The sequence below is a fragment of the Delphinapterus leucas genome, chromosome 9, assembly GCF_059928025.1.
Source record: "Delphinapterus leucas isolate spDelLeu-1000000601 "Yukka" chromosome 9, BTC_Dleu_Yukka2, whole genome shotgun sequence".
In the NCBI taxonomy this organism is placed as follows: domain Eukaryota; kingdom Metazoa; phylum Chordata; class Mammalia; order Artiodactyla; family Monodontidae; genus Delphinapterus; species Delphinapterus leucas.
The window spans coordinates 11282529-11296321 of NC_143137.1; the positions used below are offsets into that span (position 1 = coordinate 11282529).

At 38.1% G+C, this 13793-nt stretch overlaps 1 pseudogene; it reads right to left on the reverse strand.

Moving 5' to 3' along the window:
- Positions 1–8053: 8053 nt before the first annotated feature.
- Positions 8054–9555, reverse strand: LOC111182688 (olfactory receptor-like protein OLF3; annotated as a pseudogene).
- Positions 9556–13793: the final 4238 nt, after the last annotated feature.

A 13793-nucleotide genomic window follows, 5' to 3' on the forward strand; every position in this document is an offset into this window, starting at 1 on the left:
GTATTCATAGTCAACAGACAAAATATTACAAGCAAAGTTAAGGACATACACCTAAGAAAAAATAAAGATGAGAACAGAAATCAATGGAATAGAAAAGAGAAAAATAGAAAAAAAAAATCAAGATGATTCTTCTAAGGCGTCAATAAAACTGATGAACTTCTATCTAGACTGATCAAGAAAGAAGAGACAAGACACAAATTATCAATATAAAAAATGAAAGGGGTGACATCACTACTGATCCTACAGACATCAAAAGAATAAGAACAAAACCTTATGAATATAGTCTATGTTAATACGTTTGACTACTCACACGAAATGGAAAAATTTTTAATTTCTTTTACAAGTTTTGTGCTGCCAAACTCATAAAAGAAGAAACAGATACCATGAATAGTCCTGTATCTAAACAACAGACCAAATGGCTTTACTGGTGAATTAAACCAAACATTTTAGGAAGAAGTATTACAAAACCTACCAAACTCTTCTAGAAACCTTCAGCAGAAGTAACTTTGCTCCTTTAATTAATTCTTTAAATATTACCCTGATATCTAAACCAAACAAAAAACACTGCAAATAAAAAAAAGAAAACTACAGACCAAAATCACTCATCATCATAGACACAAAAATACTTTTAAAATATTAGTAAATTGAATCCAGCTTATAATAAATGTTATTTCCAAGTTGAGTTTATCCCAGGAATGCAAAGTTAGTAAAACTTTCAATTGGTCAATATTCTTCAAAAGTGTCAAGGCATGAAAGACAAGGAAAGACAAGCTGTTACAGAATGAAGGAGATTAAAGAGAAATGAGAAGCAAATGTAATGTGGGATCCTGGATAGTGTTCTAAATTTAAAAAAGTAAATAATTAGTGAGAAAACTGATAAAATTAGACCAAGCACTATAATTTAGCTAAAAATGAAATAATATTAATTACACCAATGTTACATTCCTGGTTTTGTTATTTGTACTATGGTCATGTAAGATGTTAACTTTACGGTAAACTTTCTGTATTATATTTTCAAGCTTTCCTTAAGTCTAAAACTAGTTCAAAATAAAATCATTTTTTAAAAAACTAAAAAATGTGATTTACCAAATCAAGAGTCTACAGATTACCTATATATGATATATATATATCTATTGAGATATATATATATCATATATATGATATCTATTGAGATATATATATGATGTATATGATATCTATTGAGATATATATATGATATCTATATGAGATATATCTCAATAGACATGAGAAAAACTGACAAAATTCAATATCCATTAATTATAAAAACTGAGGAATCTAGAGATAGAAGAGAAAGTCCTCGGTCTGAAAAAGGACATTAACAAATTTCTAATAGTCAACATCATTCTTAATGGTGAATGACTGAATGATTCCCCTCTAAGATCCAGAAAAATGAAGCAGATTTACTCTCAACACCCCTATTCAACACTGTATTAGAGGTTCTAGTCATTGCAATAAAGAAAGCAAAAGAAATAAAAGGAGAATCTACCAATAACAAAAACAGGAAATCTAATAAGGGGTTTTAACAATGACAAAGGATGCACATCAGTATGAAATAATAAATTTTATTTCTACATTCTAGCAATGAATAAAGTGGAAACTGAAATTATAATAGAGTATCATGTAAAGTACATTAAAAACCACAGAATACTAGAAAAAGAGCTAATGAAACATGTGTAAGATTTTTATCATGGAAACTACAAACTGATCAGAGACATTAAAGAAGACCTAAATAAATGGAAAGAAATACCATGTTCACGAATTGTAGGATTCAATATTGCTGAGCTGACAGTTCTCCCCTACTATCTGACTTATAAATTTGATGCAATCCTAATCAAATTTCCATCAGGCTTTTTTGAAACATTTGACAAGCTGATTCTAAAATGTATGTGGAAAACAAGGAACCTAGAATACAGACTAATTTTGAAAATGTAGAACAAATTTGGAGTGACACTCTCTGATGTAAAGACTTACTATTAAGCTACAGTACTCAATACAATCTAACATTGCTTTATCAGTAGAGGCATGGATCAATGGAACAGACAAAAGAAGTTTCCCTTTCTAGCCAAGATACAGAAACAGGGCTTGAACTTACCCTCCCATCAGAAAGAACTATAGATCAGGACAAAATATATTAAACTACAATTTTCATGGCATTGGACATCAGGCAATGAAGGACAATGATCCATGAGATATGGTGAAAAAATACCACGTTAACACTAATCAAAAGAAAGCTAGAGTTTCTATAGGAATATCACTCAAAGTAGATTTCAGAGCAAAGAACACTACCAGGGATAAAGAAAAGCATTTCATAATAGTAAAAGATTCATCAAGAATACAGAACAATTGTAAATACTGAGGCACTTAATAACAGAGCCTCAAAACACATGAAGCAAAAATTGACAGAAATGCAAGGAGAAATAGGCAAATTCACAATTATACTTAGAGATTTCAATACTTCTCAATAATTGATGGAACAAGTAGAAAGAAGCGAATAATAAGGAAATGATAAGGAAACAGAAAACTTCAACAGCACTATCAACGGTGGACTAACATTTATAGAATACTCCAATCAACTATTACAGAAAACACGTTTTTTTCAAGTATGTATGCAACATTTACAAAGATTGAACATATGACTGGTGATAAAATAAGTTTCCATTAAGCAAAACAATTCAAGTAAAAAATATGTTAATGCCTCATAACCCTAACAGAGGGCTTGACTGAGGAAGGGCCACACCACCCAGGGTAAGCCAACCTGGACCCATCTCTGAGTTTTTTCTGCTGGAGCTAGCAGACAAGTCAGGATTTTGTCTCTCACATCATGTTGTATATCTGGGGCCTCCAAGGGTCACTTTTTCCACCTCATAGAGGAAATCGATGAATGATAGAAAAGAACAAGCTCCACAGAGAGAAGCAAAGCCAAGAGGCAGGAAATAAGAAAAAATTTAAAAAGACAAACCTCAAAAAAATTTTTAGACTCTAGATTCAGTTATTCATGATACCATTCATGATACTGATTACTACATTCCACAGTTAAGGTATTTAATTTATTTAATTTTTAGCTTTGCTTATCCAGTTTGTTTTGGGTCTTATCACTTGAAACTCTAACGGTCCTAACTATAATGGTAACACTATGGCTCTGTGGGTTTTTCACATCTTCAGCTGAACGCTGATCCACACACAGCACACTTCAAGTGCCAAAACTCCCTGTGGTATCCCAAAAGGGATACGCCTTTGGATTCAGACAAGCCAAGGCTGAACTGAATCTCGGCTGTATGTGTTGATTACTAGCTGTCTGAGCTTGTATGAGTTACATATACTTGAAACTCATATTTTATCCCCAATGTGGATAATAATATCTGTATTTTAAGGAAAGGCATTAATATAAGCTTATAGAATTTAGGAGACCTTTAAAGTTTAAAATTCGTAAGTGTAGCACAGAGCTAGCTAATATTACTCTGCTCTTTCAGATTTTTATAAATCTGACTTAAATCCTATATTTATATAACTGATGGGAATTCTAATACCCCCTCTAAAAGTCTCTAGACTTCTTGGCTCCCAAAAAGTGAATAAGCATCTGTGAAACAGAACTACTTTGTAACAGAACCCCACAAAGCACAGTCACTAAATAAAAATATATAGAACAGGTGATCAAGTGTCCGGACTGCTCATAGGGGCTTGATGAGGAAGTATCACAGCACTGCCACCAGGTACTTTGCCAGAAGTTGAACAGGGTCTCCAGTGACTCAGGTCCCACAGCAGGGTGAATTCACTCAACTTTCAGTTGTCCATACCTTTATGGCTGTAAAGGCCAAAAGTAGGGGTAGAAACCAACTGGGCAGAAGGATTTGTTTAGATAGAGTAGGTCAAGGTAGTCAAGGCCCAGGGTTATAGACTAAGATAGTAAAAAACAGATGAAGCAGACATCAAGCCTATAACGAATTAACTCTAGGACTATATGTCTTCTGACCTCTGTGCTTATGATTCACTTGTGAATATTGGTGCCCAAACAAGGAATAGTTCTCTACAGATGGAGCAGTTTGTCTCAGCCCTTTATTCATCATCATCCCTCAAAAAAAACTTTTTAGACATCTTTTTCTTAATCACCCACCCCATGAAAATTTAATACCGTAGATATTCTGTATATCTGTTTATATGGTCCCTTTGAAGGACCATAAGCCACTGCAATATGGAAGATATATATATATATATATATATATATATTTTTTTTTTTTTTTTTGCGGTACTTGGGCCTCTCACTGTTGTGGCCTCTCCCGTTGCGGAGCACAGGCTCCGGACACGCAGGCCCAGCGGCCATGGCTCACGGGCCCAGCCGCTCCGCAGCATGTGGGATCTTCCCAGACCGGGGCACGAACCCACGTCCCCTGCATCGGCAGGCGGACTCTCAACCACTGCGCCACCAGGGAAGCCCAATATCGAAGATATTTTTGGCCCCCGCCCATGAAGACCAATTTTCACCGCTTGGGGGATGATACCTCCTACAATGAGAATGCATGAGACAGAATTTGTTCTTTGTTGCCAAAAATTAGAGGTCTGTTTTCTAGACACTATTCTGGCATCTACTCTTCTGTCAGACCCCTTAGATTGTTTGGGATGGACTAGTGAGTTGGTCTAAAATGTTTGCCAGAAGGTCAGGGAGGACAGTAGGTGGGGGAAAATGGGTAGAACACTTTATGAGAAAAAAAACAAAAATAATAGCAAACAGTTATCAAGTGCTTTTTGTGTGTCAGCCATTTTACTAACTGCTTTACATATATTTCACTCAATACTCTCAAATTTCTCATGAGAAGCTTATTATTCTTTGTAAGTTATGAAAAAGAGAGCTGATTCTTAGAGAGGTTTTAACTGTCCAGGATCGCACTTCTTGTTTTGTTATCTGCTATACTTCGATGAGGAAGATGTAGAAGGCTCAAAGCAGTCAGGAAATAGTATGCATACAGTGGTGAGATGTTTTCCATGAGATGGAAAACAACCTCATAATACTGAGGATCAGATTTCACTGAGAGTAGCCTAGCCCAAATTTGGAACTAGAAGGACAACCAAACCACATCAGTCTGACTTGGTTGTGTATATTTTATAGGACCTATATTTTATACAATAGGCTTAGATCTCAAAATCCTGAATTTTAGTGAGATGAATAGGGGAGAACCTGATGGTCCCAGACATCATGATATGGACAGTACAGAGTGAAGCTTCAGCTTGTATGTAAGGGAATGTGTCCCCAAAAGACCTGTCACTGTAGTTAAATGCTACTAGGGCTAAGAAGTAATACAAATCATCCAATTAATATTCAACCGATATCTAAGAATTATGCTCAGTGTGTGATTCACGTCCTCCATTCACCCATTAGTATGGAGTCCTTAGATCTTGGGTAAGTGGACCTAAATGACTATGAGAAATGAGATGCTTTCTGAAATGCAAACTGAAGTGAGAACCACTTCATTTTCTCTTAGAAGCCTTCACCATTATAACAGTCTACATGCAGAAAAGAATCCCTTCTTCCTTTGAATATCAGGACTCTTTATGAACCCTTTCTTCCTTTGAGTATCAGGGCTCTTTATGCGCATACCTCGTGTTATAATTTTGCACTTTTGTTCTATTTCCCCTATAATGGTGTAGCAAACTATTGCCCAAAAGCCAAATTTGGCCTGCCATTTGTTTTTGCATGGCCCACAAGAATATTTTTATATTTTTAAATCGTTGAAAAAATAAAAAGAATATTTTATGATGTAAAAATTATATAAAATTCAAATTTAAAATTTCAGTGTCCATATATTTAGATTTATTGCTACCAGCCACATTCATTCTTTTTTTATGTATTATCTATGGCTATTTTAGTGCTATCATGGCAGAGCTGAATAGCTGTGATGTAGAATGTATGGCCCACAGAGTCTAAAATATTTTCTATTTGTCCTAATACAGAAACAGTTTCCCAACCCCTGCCCTAGAAAACTGTAAATTTCTTGAGGTAGCGGCTATACCTGAACACAACTTTGATACCCCACAATGCCAAAAGCACTGTCTACAACAAAGTCAATGCCTACAAAATGATCGACTGTAACTCTGCTTTAGAGAAGGCTGAGAACAAAGATAACGTTGGTCAAATTAGAGGAAAAATATGACCTTTGTGACCTTGTAATTGAAGACACTGAGATGAAATTCAGAGATACTTTAGGCTCAGTGATGTCCACAGGTAAAAAGGGCACATTTGTCTATACCCATGTGGACTATTAACCTTCACCATTCTCGGACTTCCCTGGTGGTGGAGTGGTTAAGAATCCGCCTGCTAATGCAGGGGACACGGGTTTGAGCCCTGGTCAGGGAAGATCTCATATGCTGTGGAACAACTAAGCCCGTGCACCACGACTACTGAGCCTGTGGTCTAGAGCCCACAAGCCACAACTAATGAGCCCATGTGCCACAACTACTGAAGCCCCCATGCCCTAGACCCCTTGCACCACAACTACTGAGCCCATGTGCTGCAACTACTGAAGCTCGTGTGCCTAGAGCCCGCGCTCCGCAAAAAGAGAAGCCACTGCAATGAGAAGGCCGCGCACCGCAACGAAGAGTAGCCCCCGCTCACCACAACTAGAGAAAGCCCAAGTGCAGCAAAGAAGACCCAACACAGCCAAAAAAAAAAAAAAAAAACCTGCACCATTCTCAAGTCTCACTCCTGTATCTCTTCCTCCTTCCCCTGTACTCTCAGCCACGGGTACTCCATCTTATCTCACAGAGAAAATAGGTGCTGGTGGAAACCCTTCAACTTCTGATCACCAACGCCCAAACGCAAATCAACCAAAAGCCAATCAACTGACTTAATGAGACCAAAAAAAAGAAGAGTGCCTCTTTTATACTCCTTGAAGAGAGTGAGAGGACCCACTATTACCATATTTTTTGTCTCCTTCCCTTACCTATCTCTTGTGTAATCATTTCTTTCCCCTCTTTTACCTTATTTAGGTTTATCCTCAGAGACAAGGTACACTCACAGACAATGCCAGCTCACAAGATTTACAGAGATTAAGTAGGGTTTTGGTGTCTGTGTGTGTGTGTGTGTGATGGGGAGGGGAATACAAGAAGGCCTTTAATGTGGAGACTTGAGAATAACATCTGCAGAGCAGACTGACCTATCCTGATAACACAAAACCAAAGCTGTATTATCGTTCACTGGCTTCTCCCAGAAAACTGCTTTTCTTAGATTAACTATGTCTTAACACTGTATTCATTTATTTCCTTGTTTATTTGCTTATTTTTTTCCCAAGATCTCAGAGAAAAGAAAGTTTGCTGAATTTTCAGAAATTACAATTTTACCTTTTGAATGGTACCCAATATACATGCAATAGTTTTCTTATTAAATTATTCATATGCTAATTAGCAGTAACTGAATCTCATATTTTTCTTAAATAATGTCATTGTGTACAAACAACCCTCGATTATATCCTTATCATGGTAAAATATGACTTTGGTCGATGTTTCTCCTCTCATTTATTTCCATTACTCAGACACAGTCTGTATACCCACATGCGGTAGGTCATGCACAAAAACATTTTAATCAGCGTTGATAGCAGTGCCCTCCTTAGGATAGCGTCTCACACAATTAATGAACGTGACTATATATGCCACACAATATTTTAAGTGAGTGTTCAAATATGAAAATGCATTTTGTTCCCAATGGAAATACAATAACCTCTTTAAAATGTGGTTGAATAAAATCAGTGTTCCAAGGTACGATCCAAGAATGGGTCAATGATTACAACAATTATTCATGCTGCTATCAAAAACAATAAATGATATTTTCCTCAAATACTCTGAGGCCATGTGAATGGATACTGAGTGGTTAACAGTGGGAAGTTCTATTACAGCAGGGTTTAATTTCTCTGAACATGCTGCTGTGACATAAAAACACCCTTACATCCCACACCCCAACCCAATCACTCAGCCTCCTACCCAGTACCACAAGTACACATTTTGTCATCTCCTTCCTGGTTGCCAGGGCAATGCAGTAACAATGCTTCATATCTGAGTTGGGTGGGAAAGCATACAAGCAAAGCTCTTTTCTCTAAGTGATGCTCATGATTCATCAAGTTGCCAGTTTTGACGTTGATCCAGATAATTGCCCTAGTAGTTTCTGAAAGGCCCCCTTCACTTCCTTTATTCCTCAGACTGTAAATCATGGGGTTCAGCATGGGTGTCAAAATGGCATAGAAGAGAGAGATCAACTTCTCCTGAAAGACAGAAGGGCTGGAGCGTGGTTGGATGTAAGTGAAAATGGCCATGCCATAGCACAGGACAACTACTGCGAGGTGAGAGGCACAGGTGTGGAAGGCTTCCTTTCTCCCCTCTGTGGACTGGATCTTGAGGGTGTGGAGATGATCTGGATGTAGGACAAGAGAACCAAGCAGAAACGTGTCATCAGCAGGACAATACTAGAAACCATGACTGCGATCTCATTGGAGGAGGTGTCCACACAGGCCAGCCTGACCACAGCTAGGAGTTCGCAGGATATGTGATCAATATACTTGTTGTGCCCATGGGCAACTGAAAGGTGATGGTGGTCTGCATGAGAGAGCTGACAGAGGCACTGATCCAGGATGTGATGGCCAACTAGTACAGAGCCCTCCATGCATGATGACCAAGTATCTCAGGGGGTCACACATAGCCACATAGCAGTCATAGGCCATCACTGCCAGTAGAACTAACTCAATCCCACCCAGGCCCAGGGAGGAAAATAACTGGGCTGCACAGCTCACATATGGGATTCCTTTATGTTCTGCGAGAAAATGCACCAGCATCTGAGGGACAATGCTTGTGGCATAGGAGACATCAACAAGGGAGAGGTTGGTGAGAAAGAAATACATGGGAGTGTGGAGTCGGCTGTCCAGTCTGATCAGAATAATAATGAGGAAGTTCCCCAGCACTCTCACCAGGTACATAACCAAGAACAGGACAGAGAGAGCAACCCGAGTGTCCCAGTCACTGGACAGGCCAAGGAGAATGAATTCTCTCACCAAAGTATGGTTATCTGCTCCCATTTAAAAACGTGAGGATTATTAACCTGCAGAGAGACAGAAAACAGAATCTACTGAATCCCAGAACCATAAAAATAACTTTTATCAATACAAACTATATACAATTGGCCACCCTTAGTCAGATGTTTCGCATCACTCATGGGCCAAGATGACAGGCTTCATCCTGATATACACTGTATCCATTCTGCATCAGAGAACAGGACAGCACCTTCATAAGGACTTGACGTTGTCCCTGGGAGGCCCAGTTAAAGCCTGAAGATAATGCATTACAATTTTAGGAGCTGCACATCTTTACCAACTTGCCTAAGTTTCTAGGGCAAGGGAAGGATGGTAGATAACAATGACAGGTAAATTGATAAACAGTGAAGAAAAGCTTGGTAGGAAAGTTACAAAAACTACCTTAAATATGTCAACTAGATGCATTATGATGACATGTATAAATCTATTATAAAAAGAAATATTGAAAAGAGGCAGGGGCTTGTGAAAAGATCTGGAATCAGAGAATCTAGGTTTGAAAACTGATTTTATTTACCAGCTATGTGATGTGGGTTTAGTGACAAACTTTTACATATGAAACAGGTAATATTATACAACTCACAAGTACATTTAAGCTCACATGTAGGTAATTTATGGAGAAAGTACTCTGTGAACTATTACTTGTAGCAGTACTGAGGTAGTATGGGTATTCGTAGTCATATGATCTCTGCCTTGGCGTAAATAAAGTAGCAAACATGTTTTTCTCATGTAACCCCCCCCTCAACAATTCAGTCATAAATAATATTGGAGGCAACTTTTAATAGAACTGAGGGCTTAGGAATAGCTGGGTCACTTTGAGGACCTGGGGGCCATCTGTCTTTCTGATAGCCTTGGGTCTCTTTAGCCTCAGTGAGATACAGTGGGGTAGATGATTGTGATTGTACCTTGTTCTTTTCATTTTTCTCCTTTCAACTTGCTGGTGTTAAAAATCTACCCTTTTATATGGGCTCAAAATGAAGGAAATGAGAGTGTGAATGCTTGACTGTTTATTTACAAAAGAGAAAGGGAAGCAAATGTTTAAATACCTTTTTTTTTTTTTTTTGCTGTATGCGGGCTTTCAAAAAAAAATGAATAGTCTTAGGTTAAAATTAATCAAGTAGCATACCAACAGAAGATATTTCAGCTATTTTAATAAAATACTTTGCTGTAAAACATAGTATAATAATTCTACAGATAATAAATTTTAGAAATAAGACAGGACAAGATTGTGGATTGTGTGGGAATTCTTCTGCTCAGAATGAACTTAATTCTGTATACATTTAGACACCATAGATCTGTTTGTGCATGAAAGTGATGTGAAGAAATTTGTTTTGCATGATTAACGTGGAGGCAGTGTGTAGGATGTGTGGAGTGGGTAGAGCTTACGTCAGGGGAATTTACAAGGAAGCCATTACGCTTCATAAAGTGGGATTGATGAGGGCAAACATAAGTGTGAATGAACACTAAATGAAAGATGGAAGATATGTAATTAAAGCAAAGATTTATTTATTTATTTGAGGCTTAAATAAATGAGCATTTATTCTATGGAGTGGTGAGGAAGAAGAAAAAAATCAATCATGATGTGTTAGAAGAGTGGGAGAACTTTTAGTTCCATTGTCAGACATGAAGAAGTCAGGAAGGAATACAGCATGTGGGGAGACGAATGGAGATGTTCGTGAGATATTTATGAAATATTTTTTAAATTGTTGGGAAAAGCATCTGGAGCTTTGGAGGGAAGTCTAGGAGGTAAATGTAGAATTGAGGGTGAGCTACATATAGTTGATAATATTACTGTAGTTTGAAATCAAAAACCCTTCAAGAAAAGAAAACTACAGAAAGAAGAGTATTAACCGTGAGCAAGAAACTTACAAAGTTCTCACAGTACTGGGGTAGGAGAATTTAGGAAAATCACCCAAGAATGCAGATGAGGAATAACAGATTGGAGGAAAATCCGATCAGAAGTGAATGATAAGAGTTGAGAGTTGGAAGGAGGAATTAGTTAACACTGTTAAAAGTCAGCAATGAAAATGAAATGAAAGTTTCTGAGTTTGATGCCTAGAAGGCCATGAGTGACCTTTAAGAGTACAGTTTCTAGGGATTAGTGAAGGTGAAAACTGCATTTCCACGGCTTACATGAAGAATGTTTTGAGGAAATAAACCCAGCAAGTGGATACCAATCATTTGAGAACTCTGGATGTGAAAGAAAGAAATAATTAGAGTGAAAAATAGCAAAGATTCCTCTCTCCATGGTGAGAGGCATGTATATTTTTTATAATGAGGGAAAAGGAGTCCATCAGAAGCAGGAGAAACCCCAGGATGACAAACAGACTAAATGAAGAAATAAGAGAGAGAGAGCATGGAATCAAAGGTTAGATCAATTATCATCACCAAATAACGGGTACCTGCCCTAATTCAGTCATTAGTATAGGAATGTTGGGTCTTCAACTGCTTAATTTCACCGATGATCCTTTCAGTAGGCCAATATTATCCACATTATATAGATGAAGAGTAGTGAGACTCAGAGAGGCCAAGTGGCTTGCTTCAGGAAGTGGAAGAGAATGAATTCAAAGCAGAAACTATTAGACTCCGAAGCTCATACCTGCACTCAGTGGCACTGTCACCTGCGTGTAATGAGGCACAAACTGTAGTGGAGAGATGTGCAGGGTGAGTAAAAGGAGCACAGGGAAGTCACTGGCTGGCATGTTCTCCAGGCGGCTTGCACATGCACCAGGGGAAAAATATGATGTGATGATGATCTGTTTTGTGTCATTTCCTCTATGGATGGGTTAAGTCTTTGAACACAGGTAAATGTAATATTCGCCTTGAAACACCAACATCTAGCCAAGATGAGACTTTATAGATATTTGCCAAATTAACAGAAAAAGAAACATCTACTTTCTGCTGCAGATCTGCTATATGTTCAACAAAGTTAACAGATTTTTTAAGTTAAATATTTTCTTGCAGTCTTACAATTATATTTGAAGGCCTTCTTTGAGGCAAGTAGATGTTATTTCAGCCTGACCATGTTGAAGAAAAGCAAAGTGAGGGGTGGTGGTAGAAGTATCTTGATAGAGCAGTGGAGGACATCAGGTTTGTGGACATTACAAAAGAGGTTTATGAAAATTTATGTATCTGAATCATGAAATATATGGCCATTTCTAGACCTACTTGCTTTGTTTTGTCCTTTAAGAGGTTTTCAACTTAAAAACAGAACAATTATTTTGCCAGCAAAATGGGTTTATTTGGGAGAGGGTTTATTGCAAGAGAAATCGCAATTCAGGACATGCAAGCTGTAGCAGAAGCCATAGGCAAGTCCCACAAAGGAGAGGAACCTTATAGAGTAAAAGAAGGATGTTGGGAAGGGTTGTTTTGAACCAAAGTCCTTTGGAGGAAATTGAGAGTTCAGGGTTGTGATGGTTTCTCACTGGCTGAGTTGCTAGGGTAATCGGTTACTTACAAGAGATGCAATGTGTGTATCTTTTCCTATTGAGGTTTGTAATTGATGATTCTTTCCTGTTGATGATTCTTCCCTGGGGCCTGTAATTGACAATTCTTCCTGTAATTTACACTGATGGTCTGCTTGAGACTCCCTATCAAGCCTCCCTTAGTCAGGGTTTTCCTTTATTAATTTTCACACAGGTAAGAGAGTTGAAGCATAGACAATATTCACTTTTCTGCTCAGAGACCCTACCCCAACCCCTAAGGGTTTGTGGATGACACAAGCAGCTCTGTTTCTGCCCTCAAGCCCTCTTACTGCCTTATCTCCTATTTTCCTTTAATACACAATGCAGCCAAAAATTAAACAAAAAACTGAGACCCTTACAAATGACAGAGGGATGAGGAATGACACAGAAATTATAGGAAAAATCACGCATGAGGTTTGGAGAGCAAAGACCAACTCCTCACGGTTAAAATATAACCTTTGTTGAACCTACTTAAACGTACCTCCACCTGCCTTCTCCCATTATTCCAGTTGTTAATACAACAAATAGAACCAAAATGCCTTCTATGACAAAGAAATGAAAACAGAAAATTAGTTTTCAGATTCCTAATACAACATATTTTATATAATTTAATACAACTAATTACTTCAATTTAGTCAGTTATGTTTTTTTTTTGTTTAAATACAGAAAATGTGTCCATTTAAGCTTAAACCTATTTGACCTCTGTATTGGGATTCTAAACAGTCTTGGATGGGACAAATGAAGGCCCTGAATAAAGAAGGAGAACACATAACTGTGGGTCCCACATATTTATATACCTGCAGATATGTTTATTTCATGCTGATCAAAAGAAACTAGTCACACCTTTATAAAGCTGAACTGTCCATAGCAATGGCACTTTCAGTTAAAGAAAGAGTTCTCTGACTCGTGACTCAAGAGTTGGCTGATGTAGACACTGAGTGTATCCATCTTGAGAAGTAGTATTTGCATCATCCTCAGGGCCCAGGGCCCTCTGGGTGGCTGATATCTCAAATATGAGTTTGACATGCTGAAAGAAGAATGAATTTTTTTTTTATTTTTATTTGTTTGTTTGTTTTTGCAGTATGCAGGGCTCTCACTGTTGTGGCCTCTCCCGTTGCGGAGCACAGGCTCCGGACGCTCAGGCTCAGCGGCCATGGCTCACGGGCCTAGCCGCTCCGCGGCATGTGGGATCTTCCCGGACCGGGACACGAACCCGTGTCACCTGCATTGGCGGGCGGACTCTCAA